The 23,720-nt window shown below is 45.5% G+C and overlaps 1 protein-coding gene and 1 pseudogene across 1 annotated transcript in view; one reads left to right on the forward strand and one right to left on the reverse strand.

The window, feature by feature from the left end:
* Positions 1-10,943: 10,943 nt before the first annotated feature.
* SHMT1 (serine hydroxymethyltransferase 1) overlaps positions 10,944-23,720 on the forward strand; it is a 56,052-nt gene continuing 43,275 nt past the window's right edge. Inside the window, exon 1 of the mRNA XM_059908547.1 lies at positions 10,944-10,982. The gene's annotated coding sequence lies outside the window, so the exon portion shown is untranslated. The remainder of the gene's footprint in view (positions 10,983-23,720) is intronic.
* On the reverse strand, positions 11,080-11,949 carry LOC132354955 (nucleophosmin-like; annotated as a pseudogene).

Genomic DNA, 23,720 nt, shown 5'->3' on the forward strand with positions numbered 1-23,720 from the left:
ATATTTTGTAGGCATTTAATTAAACATTTATTAATCTTGGTTTTACAGGTTTTAAAAAAATTTTTTGGATGTAACAAAATAAATTTTTAGATGTCAAATATAAATGAAGGCCCTTGAAACAGTCATAAGTCCTGGACTTGGTGCCAAAAGAGCGTGCCAGACAAAGTGGGAGCTCTTCCTGGAAGCTGAGAGTGTGGACCCTGCAGAGGCTCCTTCACCTGTAAATCATTGCAGGGTGGTCCCATGGGAGGGAGCAGCTGGGCCCCGTTCATGGCCAAGGCTGGAGATGGGGCCAAGGCAGAGGCTGCAGGGAAACAGGTTCTGTCTCAGCCTCAGGAAGCTGGTCAGAGCTGCCGACAGAAGGACTGTCCTGTCTGGGAAGCACCACTGGAATGGAAATAAAGATTTCTCTGTAGGTCAGGAGAGGCTCGGTTCTGCTGCAGTAACAAATGAGCCCCAAACCACTAGGCTTCGACCAACAAAGAGTCCTTTCACATACTCTGAGTCCATCGTGGGTCACCTGGGAGCTCTAATCCACATCACCCACACTTGATGCCCCAGCCTGAAGGAGCAGCCCCTGTGTGGGGCACGGTCCCCGGCACAGGAGAGGAAAAAGAGAGAACTGTTGCTAGTTACGCATCAACCGGTAAAGCTTCTGCTGGGAAGTGACACATGTCACTTTTGCTCGCATCTGACAAAGATTCTCTCCTTGACCAGACTCTGCTCAGGCTCCTCTGAGTTCTTTTTCAACTAGCCTTCGACTTTTAGACTTCAGTGTCCATCTCTGCGTTGTCCAGTTTTAGCAAGAGTCTTGCTAAGTCAGTTTAGCCAGAATCCCCCATCCTCTGTTACCTCATCACCCTCCATATCTAATCCAGTTCCTCATCTTCCACCAACCCCAGGTGATGCGCCATCTCCCTGACCTCTCTCCAGCAAAGATCTTGTTTAGCCAGAATCCTCCCTTACCCCTGTTTCCTTTTATCAATTTTCCATCCACGGACTCCACCCTGCTCCTAGGTTATAAATTCCCACTCTACCTCGTCGTGCTTGGCGGCGAGCCCAATCCGTCTTCCCCACTGCAAATCCCCACTTATCCCGATGACCCCTCTTGAATACAGCCTGCCTTACCAGTCTTTAACAGGGGTCAGGATGAATCATTTTTTCTTTAACGCATCCATTGGCCAGAGGAAGGCAGGTGACCAAGAGTGCTGTTAATGGAGCAGGGACGGAGAGGTCTCCAGCAGAAAGTGGCAGTGCACGCTTGTGAATAATAACGCAATCCTCCACCACTTTCCTCTGAGAGAGAAACCCACAGGCAACTCTCTGTGAAGCAGACCCCACCCAAGACAGCTGTCTTGTCTGTTAGGTGTCGTGCAACCACGTCTGGGGGGGGCGGGGGAGTCACTTGCCTGAGGTCACAGAGCCAGGAAGTGGTGGATCATCAGAAGTTCCTCTCCCTCCCCCACTTTTAACCTCTTCATCCATCAGATCATTTCTGATTCACACACCTGCCCTTCAAGCCAGTGTGAATGCCTGACTCAGCTGGGGTAGGGGTGGGGAGTCACAGAATCTCTCTGTTGGGGCTGCCTGTTTGCGTGAGATGAAGGTAACCTGCCCCAGGCTGAAAGGGCATTTTATGCGTGAATCTCGATGAGTTCCTTTTTAAAAAATATATTTTCACCATGTCATTTATTTGCATAAGTACCTGTAATGGCTTCCAACTGCCAACCTTGGAGTCTAGTCTGAACTCACGTCCCCTCTGCCAGCCGTACTCAAAGGTGGTGTCAATTTCCCTCAGGATACAAAAATTGGGGTAATAGTAGGAGGGGAAAATGGGTACTAGGAGAGCAACCAGCAATAGCCGTTAACATTTACCACTGTGATATGCTCTTCCTGCAGTAAAAGCAATGCCGCACGCAGATGAATTACCTGTCCCAGTTTCCTTCTAGTGGGACCGTGTGACAGTGTTCTGGACAATGGAATGTGGGCAGAAGTAATTTACACCGCTTTAGGGCTTGGTCCATAAAAATCTCCAGTCTCACGACGTCAAAGAAATCCAGAGCCTGCCAGTAAGTAGTTAAAGTGGTAAAAGCAGGTTTTACTTAACTATTGCAATAGGGGGTGTCAACTACAATTGGCACTCGCCACTGGCACTTGCCATCGGTAATCTACAAGGATTAAATCATGTGCTCTGCAGCTGCTGATTTGCAACACCCCCCCTGAAAGGAGTTCAAGGTGGAGAGCTGAAATGAGGTCCTCTATGCTCTGGGAAAAACTGGCAGAACAGGTCTTCAGAGAGTTAAATATTTTCAGGAGCTGATTTTATGAGCCCAGTTCTTGTATTTCCTCATATCTAGAAAAGCACTAAAATCCTTCATGGTGACAACTGCTCCTCGTGACTAGCAGAAACCTGCTGCAAAAAAAAATGTGCTCGACTGCATGTACTTCCCCTTCGCCAAAATCACATATATCCTGACCTTCCCCTCTACCTCTTTGGAGCAGTTTCTCAGAGCTCTCTGAAATGCTGTCTCGCGGGCTGCAGCCCTCATTTTGCCCCAAATAAAACTTAACTCACAACTCTCACGTTGTGCAATTTCTTTAAGTCGACAGGGGAAAAGGGGCCTCATGATAAGACTGGGCTCAGCTCTGAATACGAGGAGGAAACACGGGAATATGACAAAGGTGGGGGTCAGTGAATGGAAAATTATTAAGGAAACATCAGGGATAAGGGGGGATTCTGGCTAAACAAGATTTTTGCTGAAGGCAAGCCTGGGTGATCAGTCATCACTTGGGGGCAGTGGAGGATGAGGAATTTGGTCAGATATCCAGGATGATCAGATATCAAGGGGGGAAATTCTGGCCAAACTGACTTAGCAGGATTCTTGCTAAAACTGGGCTCGTGGAGGATATGCCCAAGGACGGGGCCAAGTTGGACTCAGAGGAGCCAGAGTGAAGTTTGGTCAAGGAGAGAATCTTTGCCAACAATCTTCCATTGGATCCTTATGTTTAAACAGCAGCTACAATGAATACTTAGGGGACAGTTGAGGAAACTTGAAAATAGACTGGATGTGAGGTGGCATTATAGAATTTTAAATTTTCTTGCATGTGATAATGCCTCTTTCGTTATGTAGGATATCCTTATGTTTAAGAGATGCGTGCCTAAGTACTTAGAGGTGAAACTCACGCAAGATCTCAGCAGTGGGTTTGGTTTAGGGCTGACAAAGTCACACTACACAATGCTCACACAGCACCTAGCTGACTTAGAAAGGATGTGCAACAGGAAGCACAGCAGTACTTCATACAGCTCTCCATACCCCTGATCACTGCGCATGGGGCAGGTTCTAGTCCCAGGGGATTTCAGCAGAGGAGCCACTGGTCCCATGGGGCTGGTGCCATGGGCCTGTGAAGGTAAGAGGCCACTTGCATTCTCCAGCAGAGCTACAGCCCATACATTTCAAGTTGTGCCAGGATAGCTAAGGACAGCAAGCCGAGGGGTGGCCTTCGGTCAGTTTAAGAGCACACACAGAACCTCATCTAAGTGCAGACCACAAGTCAATTCTTGAGGCTGGAGGAGGGATTCACAGTTAGCTGTGAAAGTTCCCCCTCTAGTCATGATGTCTGCGCCTTCTTTTGAAGTGGTTGAACAAAAAAGTTAACTGTAAATAAGACGAAAGGCTGACACTTGTTGAATCTAGGTAATGAGTTAATCAAACTATTCTTCCAGTGCTTCAGTGGTTGAAAATTTTTATTACAGGAAATCAAAAGAAATAAAATTTAAAATGGAGGTGTTCACCTCCTGCTTTCATTTCCTGTGTGGTTTACTGGTGAGCTGATTCTGCCTGTTTAAAGCTCCCTGCTCTCAAGTCATCGCACAGATCTCCCCGCTTTCGTACAGCACTCCGTCCCCATCTCCTGACTACTGGATCCATCGCTCCCTCCAATCCAAGTACTTCTTCTTCTGGAAGCACGTGCCATTAGACTCTTTCTGTTGCCTTCCTTCAGGCACAGAAAAAAAAAATTTTTTTTTTTTTTTGGCCTTAAACCAAAAAAAAAAAAAAAACTTTTCCACATAACCAGAAAGTGCCGTGTCCGGCAGGCTTGGACCCAGGGATCAAAGCATGCGGCCAGGCCCCATTGCTCTGGCTCCATCACTTGGCTGCCGCTCTGCGCGGTTGCGCACAACCACGCTTCGCGTGGCAACTACCAGCTCCCGAGGCGGCTGCTTCTGTGCAGCAGCCTTTGCCCCAGCATGCTCAGCGATAGTCCAAGGCTTGCTCTGATTGGCCAGGCTTAGTCACATGCCCACCCCTGAACCAATCAGGGAACGTTGGCCCTGACTGGCCCACCTGAGTCATATGCTCCACACCTGGCCCTGAGGTGAGTCAGCGACTGTATCGACCCGGCGAAGGCAAAGCCTCGGAGGCAGGTGACTCTGGGGCTGGGGTTCGGGCGTCTGTGAGAGACGAGACCGGAGATGCGGGTGCCTGGTTGGTGACCTGGTCCAGCCCACTTCAGAGGCCGTTAGCGTCCTTGCTGGTTCTGAGCGCTTTTTCGCCCTGTGAGTCCCCGGCGTGGGTTTTGGACCCGGAAAGGCTTGGCTGGTTGGCTGGACTTTTCTCCTCCTCAAAGTCCTGGTGAACCTGCTTTCCCTGGCGCTCAGGCGCCGTTTCAGGAGCCGCGCCGCTGGGGCCGTAGTTCACAGAGCGGCCGTCAGGTGGCAACGGAGAGGCAAGAAGCCAGTCTCCAGCCTGTTCTTTGGGTTTTGCTTTTTAACTTTGTCGACTTAAAATGCACAACGTGATAGTTGTGAGTTCAGTTTTATTTGGGGCAAAACGAGGACTGCGGCCCAGGAGACAGCACTTCAGAGAGCTCTGAGAAACTGCTCCAGAGAGGCAGCGGGGAAGGTCAGGAAAGGTGTGATTTTGGTGAAGGGGGAGTACATGCAGTCGAGCACATATTTTTTTGCAGCAGGTTTCTGCTAGTCACGAGGAGCAGTCGTCACCATGAAGGATTTTAGGGCTTTTCTAGATATGAGGAAATGCAAGAACTGGGCTCATAAAATCAGCTCCTGAAAATATTTAACTCTCTGAAGACCTGTTCTGCCAGTTTTCCCAGAGCACAGAGCGCCTCATTTCTGCTCTCCACCCTGAACTCCTTTCCGGGGGGGTGTTGAAAGTCAGCAGCTGCAGAGCCCATGATTTAATCCTTGTAGAGGTAGATGGCAAGTGCCGATTGTAGTTGACAGGGCCCCCTTGCAGTCATAAATTTGTCCATGCTTTGGGAGGCGTTTCATGACCGATTCGTCCCACAGTGCTAGGAAGGCTCATTCCCAGGTCTGGCGAAGATTTCGCTGAGAGGTCATTCAGTGTGCTGTTACTGGGCTAGGTCTTATAAACAATAACTAAAGACTCTAGACCACCTGTCTTACTAGTCTATTATGGTCCAGGAAAAAATCCCTCTTGTATCTTCCCATATCTAGAGTTACACTAGTACAATCATTGATCTCACACAGACCTATATATTTTTGTCGGTGGCTCAGTCACACATCTGGTAATGCAAGAAACAACAATCTTGTAAAACAGGTAGAATACAGATAACATAGCTAGCAGTATTATTCAAGTCGTAAGTGAGAATTAAGGCAAGAACTTCCATTAGGTGCAGCCCAGTATATCCTTAGGTCATCTGACTTGGTCTGTCCTGTACCGATCCTTATCTTTCAGGGAAATGATATACTGGCGCTGTCCATAAGACCCCCAGCCCAACTTCCTGGTGTTACTAGGCTGGTTATCCTTAGTATAATTTAATTGTTCCCAAGATAAAAGGGGGCCTTAAAACTTCAATGACCAGGGCCTGGTGTTAACCACATAAATCCACCCCATAATTATAGGAGGTTTTACTCCTTGGCTGAAATTTTGCTGCTGCTCTGATTGAGCTTGAATAACTTTAGAGGAAAATTCATTTTTTTGGCCAGGGTCAGAGCAGGTATCATTAATTGGCTAGGTGAGGGGATCCCATCTAGTAATATCAGGAGTAGCCTGGGGCTTCCCTGGTGGCGCAGTGGTTGAGAGTCTGCCTGCCAATGCAGGGGACACGGGTTTGGTCCCTGGCCCGGGAGGATCCCACATGCCGTGGAGCAACTAGGCCCGTGCGCCACAACTACTGAGCCTGAGCTCTAGAGCCTGCGAGCCACAACTACTGAGCCCACGTGCCACAACTAGAGAAAGCCTGCGCTCAGCAATGAAGACCCAACACAGCCATAAATAAATAAATAAATTTATTTTTTTAAAAAAAAGAGTAGCCTGAACAGGACTGAACTTTCTTTCTTGTAAAATAAAGGTTCTAAGGGCCATCCAATTAGAGTCTTGGAGTGGAGAAATCCACCAAGGTAATCCAGAAGGACTAGACACGGGTAATTGGCCACAAACCCAACAATTGGATTGATTTTTAAAACTAGCATAGAATCGTGTCCATGATAGAAAAACATCTGATTTATATTCAAGGGTCCTGGAAGACAAGAAAACATTATAAATGATCATACGAATCAGGTCCAGCATCTTGGGTAAGCTGTCTACTTCTGATGTCGTCTTCTTAACATCCTGCTGTGAGTGTAGTTTCCTCTGTTTGAGCATCATTTTTTTTAAAATTTATTTATTTATTATTTTTGGCTGTGTTGGGTCTTCGTTTCTGTGCGAGGGCTTTCTCTAGTTGTGGCAAGCGGGGGCCACTCTTCATCGTGGTGCGCGGGCCTCTCACTATCGCGGCCTCTCTTGTTGCGGAGCACAGGCTCCAGACGCGCAGGCTCAGTAGTTGTGGCTCACGGGTCTAGTTGCTCTGCGGTATGTGGGATCTTCCCAGACCAGGGCTCGAACCCGTGTCCCCTGCATTGGCAGGCAGATTCTCAACCACTGCGCCACCAGGGAAGCCCTGAGCATCATTTTAAGGTGAGTTTGAGGTCAGCAGTCCTCTCTATAGACCAGTCCGGTGCAGGGGCCCTTTGTGAGTGGAAATTAATCCAAGAATCAATTCCCTTCAGTTTCGCTGTGCATGAGCTAGTTAAGAGTACCTGATAGGGTCCTTCCATCTAGGTTGGAGATAGTCCTTTAAACTATGTCTTTTCCAGCATGCATAATCCCCTGGTTGCACATTGTCGTGGGGCATCTGATCTTCATCCAAAAATAGATTACTGAGATAGGCCTCAGAAACAAACTGAGAGTGTCCTTTTAATAATTCAATTAAACTTTTCATTAATATAACATAACAGCAAGGAACTATCTGGGAACTGAGTCTTAGTAAATACAGACCTCCGTTAACAAAACTGGAACTTAATATTCACTGAAACATAATCCTTTTCTCTCTAAAATTACCCTCATGTTTACCAAATATAACCAAATTAAGACTAGTTTGTTTGCAAAATAAGTCTGGTCTCAGTAAACTTGGCCTGATAATTTATATAACTATCATTGATCATATAGGCTTTTTGCTTTGCTGAAACTTTTATAAGGAGTCTCATACTGAACTTTTAAAAGACCTCTCAGGGTTAGGAAAGTCACTCCAAGGGCTTATCACAGATTTCACCTAACAGATCTAGGTGAATTCCTCCCTTTTTAAGGTCCCCCAAATACCTTGAGCTTTCTGTACCTGTTAGTGAGTGGCCTTCCTAATTTACCTGATAAAGCTGCTAGGAACCTAAGAGTTTACAATCTCTGGAGGGAGCAGCTAAAGAAAAAAGATATGTTCCAATCCTGCTTACAAAGATATAATTTACCAAATTACTGTAAGTCATAATGAGTTTGAGGGAAAGGTTTCCTAATACCTGGAAAACACAGATTTAAACCAGTAATTTTTCAGATAGAAACCATAAAAACTATAACCGTATTCAGCAGTTCACTCAGTCTTACGTAACTAGCTATTTTGTTAACAGTTTCTCATTAGGATTCTTTAATTTCTTACCCAGTTCAGCATTATGGTCTGAAAGTCAGAAACTTGTATTTGTCCAAAAGTCCTTTTTATAAATCTTCTTGAAGAGGAAACATTTTTGCAAATGCATCAGAATAAAACCATAACTGTCTATAATGATGAAAGACTTAAGAAGGCATGTTTAAGCACAAGACAGATTTTTCAACAGGTGTTGCTGTGAAGGGCAGACTATAAATGGGATAATGATTAAAGGGGATGTTGAGGTCAAAAGAGGAATTTTTTAAGATTTGAGATATAAGAGCATATTACAAGCTAATGTGAGAAATTCAATTGAGAGGAAGAAATGGATGATTCAGGAGAAAAGACCTTGAGAAGGTGAGAGGGGATAGGATCCAGAACTAACAGGCTCCTCTCTGGCCTTGACAGGTACAGGGAGTCTCTTCTATTGAGAAAAGTACGAGGCCCACACACAACAATATACACTCTAATTAGAACTGCTACCTCGTATATGTATTAGCCAGGCTGGAAGGAAAGAGGAGTGTTTGAAGAGTTAAATGAGGATACTAAGGGGAATCTTCTTCCTTCTTGTGTCCTTTAATATCTGTTTTTATAATAAATAGAAATTTTTAAAGTAACAAATTCTCAAAAAAGCTCCTAAGTCAAGGTGCTCTCACGAGTTACACAGCAAGAAAAGAGCTGACAAATATACAGTTGTTTTGCTATATTAAAACACCTGGACTATTAGATTTTGACAATGTGATGATTTTGATGGTAAATACTACATACTATCCCTATATTAATTCTTCACAGAGTTAATAAATGCCCATATAGTCTTACTATGTGCCATACTGTTATAAGAATTTAATAAATATCAACACATTTGATATTCAAAAAAAAAAAAAAAAAAAAAAAGAAGGCATGTTTAAATCTGATTACAATGCAACTGACAAAGAAACTTGGTTACTGCTGTGACATACAACACTTTCAGATATTAACTAGAATTATGACTGATAACATTTTACCAGGACATATCAGAATCTTAGGAACTCCATATAATTTCTAGGATATCTATATTAGTAACATTTACCATACAATATAACCTAAGATTTATTACTCATTTGACAATACTTCCCATGTAATTTAACATACCAAATGAGCCCAATTAGTTTAATATCTCTCTTTGGGATGTTTCAGGTGCCCTTTGAAGCATCCCAAAGTTAGCCAGAGGTCAAAAGGACTTCACTGGAATTTGATTTAGGAGGTTTTTTTTAAAAGCTTTTATTGAATTTGTTTAAAACAATATTGCTTTTGTTTTATGTTTTTGGTGTTTTTTTTTTTTTTTTTTAAGGCATGTGAGATCTTAGCTATCCCACCAGGGATTGAGCCCACACCCCCTGCATTGGAAGGTGAAGTCTTAACCACTGGACCGCCAGGGAAGTCCCTGATTCAGGAAGTTTTGTCAAAAAAAATAACAAAAAGGGTTTAGAACACTCAGATAGGACAACAGTTCACTCTGAAACAATAGTTATTCACTTAGCCAAAGTAACAATAAAGATTTCAAAGGCAAATACAGAACAAATCACTTAAAAGGAAAGAAACTTGAAATCTGTTATCAAAGGCAGTTCAACATTTTAAGAAATCTTGTCCTCTTAAGAGAGAGAAAAACAAAATTCAAGTTTTGCACCCGCTTGCTTTTAAAATTCATTTACTCAAATTTTTTTAAATTAAATTATTAATTTATTTTTTAGTTTTGGCTGCATTGGGTCTTTGTTGCTGCACGCGGGCTTTCTCTAGTCGCAGCGAGCAGGGGCTACTCTTCGTTGCGGTGCGCTGGCTTCTCACTGCGGTGGCTTCTCTTGTTGCGGAGCACGGGCTCTAGGCGTGTGGGCTTAAGTAGTTGCAGCGTGTGGGCTCAGTAGTTGTGGCACATGGGCTTAGCTGCTCCGCAGCATGTGGGATCTGCCCGGACTCGGGCTCAAACCCGTGTCCCGTGCATTGGCAGGCGGACTCTCAACCACTGTGCCACCAGAGAAGTCCCTACTCAATTAAATTTATTTTAATCTTAGTCAATCCTGACCATGCACATAACTCTTTTCTTGGGGTCCACTTTCCACAAACCTTTCCTTACTTTCTGTATCCATCATTTTATTTTCCCATTCGGAAACAGCCACCTGTAAGTCAGACCTACTTCCTTTTCCCTTAATAAAATGTAATTCCATTCTTCATCTCTTCTTTACTGGAAACACACACCCTACTTTCCTACTGTAGACTGAAATGTTTCCTTTATTATTTCTATTAGCTTTAATTACATGCTTAAATTAGAATCCTCAGCTCTTAAACCTTAATTTCTTGTGAAAACTAAGAAGTAAGCAATTATGAACTGTCCTTTACATTGGCATTCTGTAGATTGGTGAACATAAATACCAGTGATATTTTCTAAAAATATTTACTTTCTTTAGAGAACGTGACACCAAACATATTCATTAATAGTCCTAAATACCTTTTGTTTCTCTGTAAAAGGAAGCCAATGTTCAATAATTAATGTTTCGGTATATTATTTTATTTGGGAATGCTAGCTATTCAATAAGCTTCCATCACTTAACTTAATTTAGCACAGCTCTAGAATTTCAAGTTACCAGAATCTGGAGAGACTATTTTATCTTATTTTATTTTTTAATTAAAATACTGAGTTTAGGCCAGCCAGGGCCCCGGCTGGGCTGCGCCTAGCTCCGCAGGGGCGGGCAGGGGGATGCCCAGGGGACCATGGGCCCAGGGCCCTGAAGCCTCCGGAGCCACATCCCTCTGAGCAGCGAGTGGGATCTGGGGCGGGGCGCCGAGCGCGGACAGGCCTGGAGAGAAAAAAAAACAAAACAAGACTGAGTTTATTTCACGTGTATGTTTTTGTCTCCCCACCATTTCCATTTGTCTGACCACCACTATGTCCTATCATAACATTCCATACATACTTAAAACCAAGCAAAGGGTGGAGTTGCATCTTTAAAAACTAAACAGGCGTTTTGGACAACACATTCTTGGCAATGGAACCTGGACAGCTCTCAGACACGGTAGGGAAAGTTCTCACTCTGCACTATAAAAAGGACAGCCAGATAGCAACTGTTACAGGAATGAAATAAGATGGGAGATTTTAACGAACTGTTGAAACTATTTTCTTAAAGAGACTTTCTCCACTGCCAGAGATCTTGAATAGCCTCCTGGTCAGTCATCCGGAAACAATTCTTCACATAATTGATGAATTTGGCTTCCACTTTGGGAAGGGAACCACCTTTTTCTATACTTGCTTGCATTTTTGCTTTACTGTCTTCTAAGAGCTAGGTCCTTTCGGTGTTGTAGGAGTTTTTTCCTGTTTTTTGAAGGATTCTTGACCTTTTGATCTTGGTGTTGATGGTTTTGAGTCTTTTCCATTCTGGTTTGATTTCTGTGCACTTTTGGCTGGAGTATCTCGTACAGATTTCTTTACTGGAGCTTTTTCTTCAGCCTCCTCATCATCAAAGTCATCATCATCATTGTCATCTTCATCACCCTCTTCATCTTCATCAGCAGCAAGTTTTGCTTTTTCTGTGGAAGCTTGCTACCACTTCCAGGGGCAGAACGCTTTCCAGATATACTTAGGAGTGTCACATCCTCCTCTTTGTCTTCTGACTCTGCATCTTCCTCCACAGCTACTAAGTGCTGTCCACTAATACGCACAGGCCCTGAGCCACACTTCAACCATCAGACCACAGGTGGTGGTATTTCAAAGCCCCCAAGGGAAACCGTTGGCTGCACAGACATTTTCAAAGTTGCCAGTGTTACTTTGATTGGGCTGCCTTCATAATTCATCGCCTCTGCTTCGACAGTGTGCAGTTCATCCTTTGCGCCAGCCCCTAAGCTGACCGTTCGTAAAGATGACTGGTGCCCATTTTCATCATCATCCACCTTAAAGTGATCATCTTTGTCGGCCTTCAGTTCACAACAGAAAAGATAGTTCTGGGGCCTCAGGGGGCTCATGTCCACGTCCATCGAATCTTCCATGGGTTGGTGGCACGCACTTAGGTGGGAGAGAAGGCGGACGGAGAAAAAAGACTACTGCTCCAGGGAACAGGTGCACAGGACAGAATCACACCAGGTGGAGAGACTATTTTAGATGGACATTCCTAAAGCATAATTATTCCTAATAGAGTTTATCTAAAAGCTCTTATCTCATTTATATTTTCTTTCCTTAAAAGTTTTTTCACATCAAGTTACTTTCCTTGCTGACAAATCTGTAACAGATATAACAAGGTTTTATTTAGCTTATATTAAACTGAGGCACAATAAAGTATTATACTTAATGTTGATGACTCTAAAGACATGTCTATATTAATTAGATCAACAAACAAACATTAATACCAGGTATTAATTTAATACTATTTCCCAGTTCACGTGAACCTGAAATTCATTTAGCTTAATTTCTCTTGCATTTAGAATTGTTTGATTTGTAAGCGCTTACTTTTCTTTAAGCCAATTAAATAGAGCTCATTTACAAATTAACCACAGCAATATTATCCAAGACAAAGACACGTACTGAGACATACATATATCCAGACAGACACAACAAGAAATCTAGCTGCATTTTCTAAACTTAGTCATGAATCAGATATTACAATATAAAACTCACTAGTTTATAAACAACACTTGGAATAAGAAAAAAATTTTAAGGTTTGTTTTTTTTTTTGTCCTTTTTATCCCTCAGTCTCAGGAATTAGATATGGTCTAGATAAGATAAGTGATCCTGAGAGCTCTGGTCTCAAGGCACAGGGAGAGAAAATCAGGCTTTCCTAGTAGAGCTCATTCCCTAAGGGTCAGAATTCTGAAGATTTTTTTTCCTTCAAGCTAGCTTTCTCTACTGGTTGGGAATTAAACAGGGGTTGGTTAACCTTTGACTGGCATTGTGTACTTAATTGGCGAAATTGAAGGTTCATAATTTTCGTAGATACTCCCTTTTCTTTCTTTCCTTTTTTTTTTTTTAATGGTCTTCAAAGGTTGGTCAGCCAGTGTATCAAAGGTGTTTGTATGTAACATGGACCAACCTAGATTGTGTTTTTGACTAGAGTAGATAAATCCTCATCGAAGCCTTCTAAAAAGGCGGAGTTAAGCAGAGAATCATCTTGGTGGTTAGAGAATGATTCAGGTGTCAAGCCAGAATGTTGCTTAAAAGTTTTTTTTTTCCTGTCAAACCTTCCCTAATAGTTCAGAACTGATTCATCCGATCTTTGCTTGCACTGTTGAATCTCTGTCCAGTCTACGGTTTTTGGAAAAAGCTCTGGGATAAATTCAAGTAATTTCTGAGCTAATTCCTTGTATTCAGTGCAAGCCTCTGGACTATGTGATTCAAAATCCATTAAGGGGCTTTTCCATCCTGCCTTCTCTATCCATTCCCTTGCTTGGCTTTCAGAAACTAACAGCTGTATTAATTGATATAGATCTGGAAACCCGGGCTCGTAGGTCCGGATGGTTAATTCAAAGTCCTTAGCAAATCCCAATGAATCCTGACTTGGATCAGGAAATTCCTTAGCCAAAACTCTAAGTTCTACTTGGGTCCAGAGTGTGTACATAAGCTCCAAGGACGGTTCACCTCTCCCTGTAATGAGTTTCTCCTTAAAGGGAGCTATAGGGCTTCCCTGGTGGTGCAGTGGTTAAGAATCCGCCTGCCAATGCAGGGGACACAGGTTTGAGCCCGGGTGCGGGAAGATCCCACATGCCACGGAGCAACTAAGCCTGTGCGCCACGGCTACTGAGCCTGCGCTCTAGAGCCCGTGAGCCACAACTACTGAGCCCGTGAGCCACAACTACTGAAGCTTGTGTGCCTAGAGCCCATGCTCCGCAACAAGAGAAACCACCGCAGTGAGACGCCTGCGCACTGCAACAAAGAGTAGCCCTCACTCGCCGCAACTAGAGAAAAGCCCACGCGCAGCATCGAAGACCCAATGCAGCCAAAAACAAATAAATAAAATAAATAAATTTATTTAAAAAAGGGAACTATAATCACTTCTGATTTTTTGGTCCTCCTTTGCTGGGGAGAGGGCAGCGGCAGGAGGCAGAAGAGTTGGGAGAGAAAAAGGAGATGGCGTCTGGACCATTCAGATAGAAGAGGCCACGTGGGAGGAGCAGAGGGAGAGATGGAGTCAGAGACAGAGGGCCAGCAGCCTATTTAGAAGCTTCTAGACACCAATCAAAGTAAGCATTCCATGCAATCTGTTTGATCTTACGGCGGCTTTTTCTTTTTTTTTAATAAATTTATGTATTTATTTATTTATTTTTGGCTGTGTTGGGTCTTCGTTTCTGTGCGAGGGCTTTCTCTAGTTGTGGCAAGCGGAGGCCACTCTTCATTGCGGTGCGCGGGCCTTTCACTGTTGCAGCCTCTCTTGTTGCGGGGCACAGGCTCCAGACGTACAGGCTCAGTAGTTGTGGCTCACGGGCCTAGTTGCTCCGCGGCATGTGGGATCTTCCCAGACCAGGGCTCAAACCCGTGTCCCTTGCATTGGCAGGCAGATTCTCAACCACTGTGCCACCAAGGAAGCCCACAGCGGCTTTTTCTAATTCTGTGCACAAAACAGCAATTTTGGGATAGCAGAAGAACCCCAGTTTGGCCATTGTATGTGGAGAGCTCCTTTAGTATAATTTCCCCAATTACGTAGGTACTTGCATGTATAAACCTGGCTGAGGTGTTAGCCAGAGGCTGGCTTTCTAATGCCCCTTGTTTCTGTGTTTGAGAGGCTCTATTTCCCATATTTAAAATATTTATTTATTTATTTATTTATTTATTTGGTTGCATTGGGTCTTAGTTGCGGCAGGCGGGCTCCTTAGTTGCCGCTCGCCGGCTCCTTAGTTGTGGCATGCGAACTCTTAGTTGTGGCATGCATGTGGGATCAAGTTCCCTGACCAGGGATGAAACCCGAGCCCCCTGCATTGGGAGCGCAGAGTCTTAACCACTGCGCCAGCAGGGAAGTCCCCTATTCCCCATTTTAAAGTAGAATTTGTTGGGGATAAAACTTACTAGTGAAACTGTCTGGCTGCCGGTGTGCTGCTTGTGAGCTTACCTCCTCTAGGCGTCCCCCCAGAGTCGTTTCAGCCCTCCTACATGTCTCAGTTTCTCCCTTTGGTGGTCTGAGACCACCACAGGTGCTCGCTGAGTGGCCGATTCTTACCTGCGACCGCTGGATGAGCAAGCATTTTAATTAATGAGTGGGCCTCCCTATGGGACCACTGCACGGTATGAGGACTCTGCCTCCAAGCCGTGCCCAGCCGGGAGGAATCTTGTCCCTTTTCTTCGGAGCAAAGCTCTCATGTAATATCTTCACTTTTATCCCAACAAATTCTATTAAGGTGGCCAAATTGAGGAAAAGCGTCAGATCAGCCTCTTACCTAACCACTCAGCACAGACCACTCTGTCTCCTACAACTGAGCAAACCCTGGTATCTTTCAACCAAGACCCCCACCCCAGTATCTTTCAACTGGGTGGGTATTCCCTGGTATCTTTCAGCCAGGCCCACCCCCCACAAGTATCTTTCAACTGGGAGGGGTCAGGTACCTGCTATACACCCCCAAATAAAACTCAGGATCATCAACCAATACGGGAGATCTGAGAACCAGGAGAGACTCCCCCAGATTCTTCTGGACTCTCCAAGGTGGCAGATGGGCGCAAGGGGCCTCTGCTGGTACCAAGGCTCTGGTTCCTCATAGAGTTCCGGCGAAGGAGAGAAGTCCATTCTGGATCCCTTCGTGGTTGCCATAAAAACTGTCAACTAAAAAAATTCACAACATGAAGGTTGCAAGTTAAGTTTTTTGGGGGGCAAAATGAGGACTGCAGCCCGGGAGACAGCACTTCAGAGAGCTCTGAGAAACTGCTCCAAAGAGGCAGCAGGGAAGGTCAGAATATATGTGATTTGGGCGAAGGGGGGAGTACATGCAGTCGAGCACTTATTTTTTTGCAGCAGGTTTCTGCTAGTCACGAGGAGCAGTCGTCACCATGAAGGATTTTAGTGCTTTTCTAGATATTAGGAGATACAAGAACTGGGCTCATAAAATCAGCTCCTGAAAATATTTAACTCTCTGAAGACCTGTTCTGCCAGTTTTTCCCAGAGCACAGAGGCCTCATTTCTGCTCTCCACCCTGAACTCCTTTCCAGGGGGGGTGTTGAAAGTCAGCAGCTGCAGAGCCCATGACTTAATCCTTGTAGAGGTAGATGGCAAGTGCCAATTTGTTGTTGACACCTTATAGTGAATTATAAACTATACATGAAAAGCATATCGTGCAGTCGATAAATCCTCACAAACTGGACAAGCCTGCGAGGCCAGCGTCCAGCTCGGGAAACAGACTGTGACCTCGGGAGCCCCCCTTGTTCCCAGCCGCTCCTCCCCCACTCCCCGTCCTGACTCACGGTTTGTCATTTACACTTGTGCCACTTTACAGTTTGGGCTTCTTGTGAGCGTCCTCCACGTCGTCGTGTGTAGTTGTATTTTTGCGTGAACAGAGCTAACTTCCCAGGTTTCTGTGGTTCCTGCGTTCATGTGTCCGCTTTGCTGCGGATGGGCATCTGGGTGATTTCTGGTTTGGGCCTTTATGGATAAATCATGCTGCTGGGAACCTTTCACATACGTTTTGATAGACACATGCATACACATTTTTGTTGGGTGTATACCTGTGAATGGGATTGTTGGGACACAGGTTGTACAAATTTTTTAGCATCCGCCGATACTGACTGCCATGCCCTTTCCAACGCAGTTTAGCCGATTTACACTCCCAACAGGCCCAGTTGCACTGGGTACTTTCTGTCTTTTCCATGTTAGCCATTCAAGTAGATTTTTTAAAAACAGCTTTACTGAGGTATTAATTCACATACTGTAAAATTCATCTGTTTTTATGTGTACAATTCAACGATTTTTAGTAAACTTACAGAGTTGTGCATCCACCACCATGAACCAATTATAGAACATTTCCATCATTCCTGGACCCCTCACGCCCGGTTTAGTTTGGTTTTTAACCTCATTTTTTTCAACAGTCTTTGGGCGCTTATTTGGTGCCGGGCACTTTGCTAAGCAACATGAATGACTGAAAAGTCAGGAAGACCTGGTCCTTGTAGCCTAGAGAGAGACAGACTTGTAGCCCAATCACTGGGATCAGGTGAGGCACGGAGCAGCGTGGCATGTGTGGTGACCCGGAAAGAGTCGAGGGCTTGTGACGCTTTAACTGCAGTTGTGTGTGTGTGTTGGGGGTGGTGGTGGTGGTGAGGTGACAGCGAAAGAGCATCAGCTTGGCCACCACCTGGGAAAGTGTCCCTCCAAAGGAGAGCTCAGCTTTCCAGGCCTTGGGTGGGCACCTCCTCCGATAGGACTTTCCCGACCGCGTTAGAAACAGGGGTTAGGGGTCTCAGCCCTTTACCCCCAGAACCTCCTGGGCTTTGGTACAGGTCTGCCTCCCTCCTGGACTGAGAGCTCTGAGGACAGGATCTGAGCTTTCTTCACAACTGTGTCTCGGGCTCAGAGCAGCATCTCAGCTTCCTGGGCTGCCGTAAACAAAGGGCCCCAACTGGGGGGCCTAATGCAACAGAAATGTATTCCCTCACAGTGCTGCAGGCTCAAAGTCAGAAGCCAAGGTGCTGGCAGGGTCCTTCTCCCTCTGAAGCCTCAAGGAAGGTCCTTTATTTTTTAATTTTTATTTATTTTTTTTGGCACAGGGAGGTTTTGTGTATGTGTCTCTGTGTCTCTCCTCTTCTTCTAAGGACACCAGTCATACTGGATTTAGGGCTCCCTACCCCAGTATGACTTAATCTTAACTAAGTACCTGCAAAGACACCGTTTCCAAATAACGTCACATTTTGAGGTTTCAGATGGACATGAATAGGGGGGCACTATTCAACCCAATCCAGTGCCCAGAAAGTTTGTTGGAAAATGCCTGCCATTCTCTGTGCTCTGAGCTGGCGCTCACCCTGGAGCCTGCTGCTGGCTTTGGTGTGACAGTCACTTTGGTGGTGGTGGGGGTCCAGGAAGTCCGTTAGATCATGTCTGCTGCACACAGCGGAGTCCTGGGTGTTCAGTCTACTTTCTCCTAGAATCAGCTCCCCGTGGGTACACCCATACCAGCTCCCCTGGGACGGCTCTGGACGCAGTGAGTCACTACACCCCAGCTTCCCTCACCTTTTCATTTCAAACATTTTTTTTTTAATATAAATTTATTTATTTATTTATTTATTTTTGGCTGTGTTGGGTCTTCGTTTCTGTGCAAGGGCTTTCTCCAGTTGCGGCGAGCGGGGGCCACTCTTCATCGCGGTGTGCGGGCCTCTCACTGTCGCGGCCTCTCCCGTTGCAGAACACAGGCTCCAGACGCACAGGCTCAGTAGTTGTGGCTCACGGGCCTAGCCGCTCTGCGGCATGTGGGATCTTCCCGGACCGGGGCACGAACCCGTGTCCCCTGCATTGGCAGGCTGATTCCTAACCACTGCACCACCAGAGAAGCCCCTGGCAGGCGGATTCTTAACCACTGCGCCACTAGGGAAGCCCTCAAACATTTTTTCAATACATAGATAACGTGGTGATTTTTATAAACTTAAAATGTTTTTGTTTTCCTTTTTATTCAGACATTTCCTTATGTATTCACAAATAATGCATGGTGATATTTTTAAAACTTTTTAACCTTTTTTTGGTTTCATTTTTCACTTCAAACATTGAAAAAAAATACACAAATAAGGCACGGTGTTGTAAAATGAAGACAAGTGCAAGGAGATAGCCCAAAGAGATAGCTAGTTGCCAACCCCAGGATTTGTTATTCCCATCTTAAAGCCCCTGATTTTCAGCTGGTCAGTTGGTCACCTGGAGTAGAGCCTACACATCTCACTTCCTAGGTGGCGGGGGAGGCCGCATGAATAAGTTCTGGCCAATGGGGTGAAACACAAGTGTTACATGATGGTTTCTAGAAAGCTTTCTCAAATGACAGCTCCTGGGTGCCCTTCGCCCTTTCTTCTCTGTTGCTTAGAAATGGGATGTGGTGCTGGCGTGCCTTCTGGGATTATGAAGTCAGGGATGCACCCTAGGGATGAGAGAGCACCAAGCGAAGTCAGCCTGAACCATGGTTGTCTGTGGAGACACCATGGCCGCCCTGGGCTGTTCGCACTTGGACTCTGATATGTAGGAGACACCAACTTCTGTCTTGTTCAAGCCATTTCTATGTGTTTCCTGTGGATCGCCGCACGCGGGTGGCCTACAGCAACATGCATTTATTATCTCACAGTTCTGGAGGCCAGAAGTTTGAAGTCAGCATCGCTGGGCCACGTCAGGTCAACAGGGCCTCCCTCCCTCCCTCCAGAGGCTTTAAGGAAGAATCTGCTCCTGGCCTCTGCCAGCTTCGGGGGCTGCCAGCCTTTCTTGGATTGCCACTGCAACCTCTGCCTCAGTCTACACACTGCCTTATGTGTGTATGTGTGTTGAATCGCCCCTGCCTCTCGCTTAGAAGGATATATGTGACTACATTCAGGGTCCGCCTATGTGATCCAGGAAAACTTCCTCATCTCAAGATGCTTAACTTGATCATATCTGCCCAGACCCTTTTTCCAGGCAAGGGAGTATTTACAGGTTCCAGGGATGAAGACTTGATATCTCTGTGGGGGCATTGTCCAGTCTATTACATCACTGTTATTCATGTCCCCGTTACTTAGCACTGAAGGGAGACCCCAGTGAACAGAAAAGAATACATGCAAAGGAATGTTCTGGGCAGCAATCTGTGTTGTAGCGAAAAGGATGGAAATGGTCTCCATGATGAGCTGACTTTGGGGAACATACAAACAGATCATGGTCTGATATCATGGGGCTTTATACAGTAATGAAAAGGACTGAGCGGTGGCTACATTTATCAACACGGATAAATCCCCTGCAGAAGGCTATGCTGAGCTCCGTGCTGGGGGTTGAGGGCCAAGAGTTGAATTGGACCCAGCCCTCCCCCAAAGGAGCCCGCAGTCCAGTGATGGACCCAGACCCAGAACCAGTCATAACAGCACAGTGCATACACAACGGCAGTGTGTCCTGGGACCTGTGGTTGTGCTGGGAGCTCAGGGAAAGCTTCGCTGAGGAGGATACTGGAGGGTAACTAGGTTTGCACCAGACGGGCTTGGCGGAGGGGCGTTCCCAGTGGGGGGAAGTCCAGGGGCAGCGGTGTGGCCGTGTGAGAGGAGCGAGGGGAGCAGCTGCCGGCAGGGTGCTGTCAGGTCAGGCAACAGAGCTCCCAACAAGAGAGGGGACTTCCTGGCCCCAGTGACTGAGTGTCACGAGTGGTGTGACCAGGCTCTGCCCACCCCTGCAAGTGTCAGCGGTCACCAGGGCGACAACCTTCCTCATTCAGTCCAGGGTGGAAAGACGTTTCCACAACCAGGGATGACAGTCCTGAATGTTCCCTGTGGGCAGCTGTTTTCCCTTTGCCATGCGCTTCCCTCCCCCAGCGACCCAGTCATTCCCCACTGTTCTCTGCACGGCTCTGCATCCGAGTAGCTGCACAGGTAAATACAGAAGCCACTATTCCTGCATTTTTGGTTGGTAACTCCTCTCCTTTTCCTTATCTGAAAAAGACAACTACATCAAGCAATAGTTAGAAACCTATGAGGATGGGCACATAATGTATAAAGATGAGCTTTGTGACAGTAGCAGCATGAAGGAGGGAGCGAATGCAGCTGTTTAGGGGCAGAGTTTTCGTAAACCGTTGAAATGAACGTTAATCTTGAAAACATTACGTTAAGTGAAGGAGACAGACATAAAAGGCAACATACTTTATGATTGTATTTATCTGAAATGTCCAGAATAGGCACATCCATAGAGACAGAAAGTAGATTAGTGGCTGCCAGAGTCTGGGATTGTGGGGGTTAGGGGGAGAGAGGAATGGGAGTGACTAACTTCTTTTGGGAATGATGAAAACACTCTGAAATTGGATTGTGGTGAGAGTTGCACAACCTTGTGAATATACTGAAATCCACTGCACTTTATACTTTAAATTAGTGAGTTTTACAGTATGCAGATTATTTCTCACTTAAAAAAAAAAACCAAAAACCAAAACCCAACCCTACCACCCTGTGTGTAGCAATAGGAATGTCCTCGGGTGCAAGTAATGGACAAAAACAAACCGCCAGAGCAGCTGCACCCAGGTGTCTACTCCAAGTGCCACTCCGAGTAGCGGCCGGGCTGCACGGGGCGTGGTGTGTAAGCGTGACTGGAGGTCAGGCCGCAGGGCAGCTTCAGCTTCTCAGGGTATAGCCCATAGAATCTGCACTTCTCACGCTCTCCCAGGTGATGCTGGTGCTGCCGGTCTGAGGACCACACTTCCTGTAGGAAGGCAGTTCTGTTACCTACTGCTGTGTAACAATCCTTCACAAAGCATAGAGGCATAAAACAATTGTTTACATGTCACGGTTCTGTGACTTGACTGGGCTCGGGTGACTCCCATGGGGTCTCTCCTGCAGTTGTAGTCAGATGGTGGCTGGGGCTGGAATGCTCCAAAGGCTGCTCACCTGGGCTCACCTGCCTGGTACCTGGGCTCACCTGCCTGGTACCTGGGCTGGGATGGCTACAACCGCCAGGGGCTGGTCAGGCCTTGACCTCTCTCCACGCAGCCTTTTCACATGACTACCTTTCCACATTCCTTAGAGCAGTCTGCTCTGTGACATTGGCAGCTAGCTTTCCCCGGAATGAGTGTTCCAAGACAGAAAGTGGAAGCTGCAAGGTCTGCTGGCCTGAGCCTAGAAATTGGAACATTATCATCATTCTTTGGGGTTCTAATGGTCAAAGCAGTCACAGGGCCCGCTTGAATTCAAGGAAAGATCACATAACACCTCAGTGGGAGGGATTTTAAAGAGCTTCAGCGCCATTTTTAATCCTCCCAAAAGGTTCTGCTAGATTCCTTGGGAAGAGCTTGTACGTGCACTGCTCCCTCCGGAGTTCTTGTACCTTCATGACAGTTTCATTGCCACCTGGTTTTGTTGTAGATCTAGTCTGTGAGATTGGGTGTGCTATCCTGGCTGAACTGTTTGTATGTAGGAATTTGTGGATATTGAAATACTATATCACCACTGACACCATCATCCAAGACTCTTCCCTCTGTGTTTCAATTTGAATCTGTATATTTTTTTCTTTCCTGATACAGGTCATCACCCAGTGTGGGAGCCACAGGGCTCATAGAGCATGTAGGAATGTTCTGGCCAGTGAGCCCTCATCGGCCTTTGGCTGTGTGACCTCTAGAGACTTGAACTTTCTGAGTTTCTTCATTAGAAAATGAAAATACTTACTTTGAGGAGATGCATTAAGAGATGGCAAATTAAAAAAAGAGAAAGAGATAGCAGATAAAGCCATCTGGCACGTGTTAGACAGTCAGTAAAGAGTAGACATGAGAAAAATAAAAAATAAGTTGCCAACAGATTGAAGAGAAAAACAAAGACAGATTGGAGGTGTGGGCTGGATGGTAAGTCAAGCCAATCCTTCTAGAGCAATTGGTAATATTTAACAAGAGCTGGGCAACTGTTCTTTCCTTTGGCCTGGAATTTCCCCATCTGGGAATAAATTCCAAGGAAATCACTCCCAAGGGGAAAATATGCAGTTTCTCCGCAGATGTTTTTAACAGCACAATTCACAATAGGAAGTGACTGGAAACAAAACAAGTGACTAATTTAAAAAGTCTTGAAAAAGCAGAGGAAGAGAGCAAGACAGCAACAAAAGATAGAAGTATAGGGAGTTCAAGGGGTTAGTTCCTCCACTAAAGCAACCATTAAGCAAAAACTGACAGAACTAACTTATTTTGGAACTCTGGAATCCAACCAAGCACTTACAGCAACCAGGGGAGTGTTTAATGAAGGAAAAAAAAATGTTAAGTTTCAGTAAGAGGGGATTGTGGTGTTTTTTCCTTCCCACCCACCATCCCCCATTGCCCTGCACACAGGTGGCTGTGGAAATGGCAGCCTGTGTTCCTGGTGTGACATGCTGAGCCAGGGGTCAATGTGGACTTTGTTTTCAAACACTGTGCTGGAAAGTTTCAACCAATTTGGCAGTTCCCTAAGGTACTGGTGCTGAGGTTTTGCTTGGTTTTGCGCCCCCTCAGGTTGAATCCACTTTCAGGAAGTGACTGTCAAAAGCATTTAAAGACATAGAATCCCCTTAGCCATCTGGGGCAAGGGTCAGTGGACAAGGATATCAGCAGATGTACTAAAAGGCCTGGGAAGAAGGAGGCTGAGGAGGAAGATACTGGGTGGAATAAGGGCTTTGAAGGACTGTAGCATATACCACGGTATTTGGACTACAATGAACATGCCCAGGGCCAGATGCACACACAGAAGGGATCTCACAGGATCCTAGGGCTGCAAGTCTAGCTGACCCGTAGGCTCTGCATAAGCAGGAGATGAAGCAGAGTCCTAGGTGGCCTGGCCAAGCATTGTAGGAGCACCCCAGGTCAGATCCAATCTGCAAAGACTGGGAGAAGGGTTATTTCTTTTTCTTTTTGGCTCCGGGCTTTTATTAAAATTTCTGACCACTGAGATAATAGAACAGAGAGTTCAGTGATGACACATGGCAAGAAATACAGTTTTTACAAAATAGTTTGGAAAAGTCACCAAAAAATCCCACACAAAACAGAAAATGTCAGTTCTCCACAATCAATAACAACAAACTCTGGGGAGAGGGAAGAATCTGATTTTCAGAGTTATCATGTTATAATATTCAAAATATCCAGTTTTCAACAACAACAACAAAAAATGACGAGGAATGCAAAGAAAGAAAAAAGTATGTCCCATTCACAGGAAA

This window comes from Balaenoptera ricei, chromosome 20 (genome assembly GCF_028023285.1).
Source record: "Balaenoptera ricei isolate mBalRic1 chromosome 20, mBalRic1.hap2, whole genome shotgun sequence".
In the NCBI taxonomy this organism is placed as follows: Eukaryota; Metazoa; Chordata; class Mammalia; order Artiodactyla; family Balaenopteridae; genus Balaenoptera; species Balaenoptera ricei.